Source organism: Nicotiana sylvestris, chromosome 10, assembly GCF_000393655.2.
Source record: "Nicotiana sylvestris chromosome 10, ASM39365v2, whole genome shotgun sequence".
NCBI lineage: Eukaryota > Viridiplantae > Streptophyta > Magnoliopsida > Solanales > Solanaceae > Nicotiana > Nicotiana sylvestris.
The window spans coordinates 44,790,282-44,795,911 of record NC_091066.1 but is presented as its reverse complement, the minus strand read 5'-3'; the positions used below and the strand labels follow the sequence as shown (position 1 = coordinate 44,795,911).

Here is a 5,630-nt window from a genome sequence, read left to right as displayed (position 1 = left end):
CATATGGATATTTCATGCATCACAACTTGACAATCACGAGGTGTCCAACTATAAAAAGTAAACAATAATGCAACAATTAATGTGATTGACCCCAACACTTTTAGCTAACACACGAGATCCTATCGAAATTAATTTTAATTCTTAAGGTTACATATTAACATGCTAAATATGCGCAGCTACTGTCGTATCATGTGATTATAGACCATTAAGCGATAGGTACTGAGCTGGCCTTTTGGAAAAAAGGTGAGCTTTATTTTTGTTTAAAGAAATGGAGAACCCTTTAGTGAAAAGAAAAAGAAAAATTGCCTTTATTTTGAGCTGATAAAGGGAGTCATGTTGGCATATATAACCTTTTAGGTAGAAAGGAACAAGTGATAATTCAAGCTAGTTCTCAGCCTTATTAGCTCATAAACCTTTTGAAAGAAGATAAGAATGATGTTATAAATAGACCGCAGATGTATAATATAAGCACGCGTGCACAAATACACTAAGTGCCTCTACAATAGCAACAAAGAATTGACCCATCCACCTCTTAAATATCGTGCATATAAAAGCGTATTATTTTTTACAGAGAGACTATCAGGCAGAACTTGGGTTAGACTTTGGTTGGGCAATGGTAAGCTAATTTGCTTATGGAATATGTGTGTGTATATATATATATAACCTTATGCATAATATATGTATAATCAGTGTATAATCTATGTATATCGATTAAAAAAATAAATTTTGTGAAGTATTTTTTTTATGTATTGTCTCAATTGAGAATCTAGGATTAAGCTTATAATGGAAAAGAAAGATTGGAGTGTCTTGTTCAAACTTTAAAACCTGCAATTCGAATTGTGACTATTGAATACTCTTTACTAGGGCTGATGATTTGATCCACACACACTTTGCGATTTGTTCTAAGAATTCCTGCTCAGTTTAATCTGTTGGGCTTTTGATGAATTTAGTGGGCTTCATTACAGGTGAAACATTACTGACAAATTAATGTTAGTCACCAAAAGAGTTTGCTGTTATGAAGTTAGGTTTTAAGTAAAAATCTATGAAATTATCACTAAAATTAAATATAAAGACAGAATTTTAACATTCACGTCGCTTCAAATTTTATTTATCAATTTGTCCTTCTTCGTTGTTAAACATAACACTGGAAAATCTATGCTTTTTGTAGATTTGAAGAATATATATGGGGGCATATACTAATTTTCTAGTACAAAAACAGAACAGACAAAGTATATAAAAACTTTTTTTCTCAAGAAATAAATATTATTGCACCACAAATATAAATAAATAAATAAAGTAGTTAAATTGGTCATTAAATCCTTTTCCCTTTAGATATTTTTCCCCACGGATTTTCCAATATAATATGATTGAGTTATTTTACCCATTGTTTCACTCTCCAACCGTCCAAAACTTGCTCTAACTTTTGATTGGTTTCCTTAAGTTTGATTCCACGACTGAGGCAAAATTATAAATAAATAATTAAACCTCCGCTAACAAATCGACACTTGTAAAAATATTAGGTAGGCACGATGTTACAGGTTAGACTTTAGTAATACTAAATTAATTGTAATCCTCAGCTTTCATAAATCGGTGCCGACTTCTAACGTTTTCTCTAATTCTTTTTTATATTATATAATAATTAAGTGCGTAATAGAATTGTCTTAATCATGGAACTTTTCCCTTGTTTCAACCTTCTGGATTGTTCTATTGATTTTCAGAAGATTAGTGGTACTTTTAGTTTGGAATAATCACTTTTGTTCCCTCGGTTATTGTTAAATTCTTATTTCGATCCTTCTAATATTTCATTAAACAGAAGATTTTGTTAGAATATATTATAAGCCATGCGCATTGTTATAGTATTCTTTATGAACAATTATTTATTTATTTGTTTAAATTCAATAAAGTTTCATTTTAAATAGATCATGTGTTGGTTTGTGCGTCCATTGCTTACATAGTAGATGATTTAGTGTATAGAGTTTAGCTTATACACGGAAGATTAAATTTTCGGTTCTTGTAAGACATAAAAGTTAATGTTCACAATCTAATGATGGAATTGGACAAATCATCGGAATGATTGTAGCACAAGATTAAATATAATTTATCTTGATTATGGGAATGGTTTAATTCCAACTTCTTGTGCTAGTACATTTTGTATGTATTGAACGGATCAAGTAGAGATGAGTATTTTATACTGACTTTATAAAATAATTTCTCTAGTCCATTTAATGTACTTATACTCTTAATCCTGATATAATTATTATTAGTTGTGTATGTCACTTGTTGTTTTGATTTATTAAAAGGCGAGATTCTTTCGCGAGTCAATAAGCCTGGTAAATTGGATAACAATGATATACATTGGCGAAGTAATAATTAGTTGATGGAATCCATGTCTCGATTTTGAGATTGATGATACTCCTTTATGAAAGCTTATAAGTTTTCATGTGTAAACCCGGCCGGTGGATTTTGTATCCGACACATGAAATAAGTTAAGTGTAAGTCTAAAGGAAGTAATCAATAAATTAAATAGTCAGTAATTTAATTTGATTGATTAGTATCTGAATCTTAACATGGGGAGTTAAATAAGGTTTTATGGAAGAATTTCGAAATTGAACTAAGGAGTGCAATTACGAATTTTTAGTGGAATAATTCGTAATTTATTATGATGGAAATTAGTTTCAGAATTTCGAAATTAATATCATAATAGGAAGCCTTGTTAATTAAATTCTGTGGTCCCTACTGTGCCTAAATAATAGAAAATAGTGGAAACTGTTACTTAGTGGGAAAGAAAACGTGGAAACCGTCCCTTAGTGGGAGAAGGAAACCTAACAGGTTTTGAAAACGGTTTTGACCTAAAAAACGCAGCTATATATATGGATATAAGGGCTGGACGTTTTTGACATGATTCTGACTGCGGTTTCTACTAGAATTTTGCCCACCCAAAATTCTCCATTTTTCGGTTATTGTTTGGGTAACACAGTAGAAGATTGTGGAAATCTGCTGGTGTGTTTTCAACTGAGGAACTGGAGAACGACATAGATTTGTTGTGTTTACGCTTCAAGAGGTAATCCTAAAATCTCCATACGTGCTAGTTGTTTAGATTACACGTGAATAAGATTCTGTTATTGCTTCCGCTGTGGTATATATTCCAACAATTGGTATCAGAGCCTACTCACGTCTAATTAAATAATTAGGATAAACCATAAGGATTAATATCATGTTCTATATGCAAGTTTTGAATTACATGCAATGTTTGTATTTCTGAAAACCTGCACTATTTTTTGGTGTGATTATCTGTTATGGATTGTGTTGATTATTCTGAAAACTTGATGTATCCTTTTAATATTGGTGATGTTGAGTTAGAATAATGTGAAAGTTGAATTTTATCATGTAAAACGGAAAAACAAGTTTTGCCGAATTAGGGCAGAAAATCGGAGGTCAAAAAGGTGACGGACTCCGATTGACCTGAAACTTGGCAGGTCCATGAGAAACGGCCCAGTGCGCAATACATATGGATTTCACATGACTGAAGTCGTTTTTTGGGCTTTCGGGGTCGTTTAGATGGTGTTTTTGTTGTTTTTCTAAAATTCTAAATTTTTTTTTAGTTGCTTTTAATTCTAGTAATTGTGGGGATCAATTCCCTTGGTCCCCGAGCTTAAAAAATTAGTGATATAATGTTTTTACACGTTGACGTAGGTCTTCTTCCATATCAGATAAAAATATTATGAATAATCACTATGTTATACTAGTCATTGATTATTTGTATTTACGCTCCATCTGAGTATGCATGTTGGTTCAATGGGACTAATATATGTTGAATGTTGATATTCACTTGGCTTAAATTAACAGTTTACTCTCCATCTGAGTATGACCTGTTTAAGTTTATGGAGTGAAAATCTATTATTATATATGTATATTGTAAGAATAGCTTCTTTCCCATTGAAATTTGTTGTTCAAAGTGCATAGATTGTATATATATAATGTGTTTTGAATTTTAGTGTTCATAATACAAACTTATTTGATCTATTTAAATATTTAATGTCTCCCAGATTGACAATGACTGCTTTCAATCCCCTTACTGCCATTCTTACCCAAAACAAACTTGAGGGTCCAAATTATGTTGATTGGAAACGAAATTTGGATATTGTTCTAATTGCTGAAGAGTACAAATTTGTGCTCGATGAGGTGTGTCCAGAAAAACCTGGAGATGATGCCACAGATGATGAACAGAAGGCTTACCAGAAATGGATTAAGGCTGATGAGATGGCGCGGTGTTACATTTTGGCATCCATGTCGAATGTTCTGCAACATCAGCATCAGTCGATGGAGTCTGCTTATGACATTCTGGAAAATCTCAAAGAAATGTTCGGAGATCAGAATCGTGCGGCTAAGCAGACTGCCATGAAAGCCCTTCTGAATACCAAAATGGTTGAAGGTTCATCGGTCAGGGACCATGTTCTGAAGATGATGAGTCTTCTGAATGAACTGGAGGTCCTTGGAGCTAACATTGATAAGGACACGCAGGTTGAAATGATCCTGCAGACTTTGCCTGACAGTTTTCAGCAATTTCGCCTGAATTATAACATGAACAAAATGGATTTGTCCCTTGCGAAATTGTTGAATGAGCTGCAGTCGGCAGAGACTATTATCAAGTCCCAAGCTCCTCCCGTGGCATTGAATTTTGAGGCAGGTTCTTCTTCTAAGCCGAGAGGCGGGCAGAAAAAGAAAAAGGCTCAAAAACCCTCTGTTGGTGGCGTGACTGCTGGTGTGAAAAAGGCTAAGGGCAAGTGTTATCACTGCAAGCAGCCCGGGCATCATAAGAAGCAGTGTCCAACTTATCTGGCCAAGCTGAAAAATAAACCAGGTGATTTACATCTACTTGTCGTTGAAACATTTTTAGCGGCTGTTTCTACCATGTCATGGTGTGTAGATTCGGGAGCCACTAATCATATCTGCACTTATTTGCAGGGGTTTCAGGTAACGCGGCGGCTAAGTAGAGGAGAAATCAATGTTTATCAAGCAGACGGTTCAGCAGCCCCAGCTTTAGCATTAGGAAATATTAGTATTTCGTTTGGTAGTGGTAGAGTTTTAGCTTTAAAAGACACATTATATGTACCTTCTGTTAGAAGGAATTTAATTTCGGTTTCTAGCGCTATGAGAGATGGTTATGATTTTAATTGTCATGACGTTGATAAATGTGTTATTACTCATAATAAGCGTTATCTCTCTTCGGCTACATTGATTAATGGTCTTTTTGTTGTTGACTCTATTCCTAAACCGTTACCACCTAAAGAACTGAATAATGTTGATTTACCAAGCAAGAGAAAACGTTCTTCTGAATTGAGTGAAACATATTTATGGCACTTGCGTTTGGGTCATATAAATCTGAACAGAATTTCCAGGTTGGTCAAGGATGGACCTTTAAGTTCATTGAAAGTGGAGGCACTACCAACTTGTGAATCTTGTTTAGAAGGGAAAATGACAAAACGAAATTTCCCCTCAAAAGGAAATCGGGCAAGTGATAAATTAGAATTAATTCATTCTGATTTGTGTGGTCCAATGAATGTCCAAGCAAGAGGTGGTTTTGAGTATTTTGTGACTTTCACAGATGATTACTCAAAATATGGATATAT

The 5,630-nt window shown here is 33.8% G+C and overlaps 1 long non-coding RNA gene across 1 annotated transcript; it reads left to right on the top strand.

Moving 5' to 3' along the window:
* Window positions 1-4,779: 4,779 nt before the first annotated feature.
* On the top strand, window positions 4,780-5,054 carry LOC138878935 (uncharacterized). The gene is made up of 2 exons (XR_011402654.1): window positions 4,780-4,861; window positions 4,966-5,054. It is a non-coding gene; the product is annotated as an uncharacterized lncRNA (long non-coding RNA).
* The last annotated feature ends 576 nt before the right edge of the window (window positions 5,055-5,630 follow it).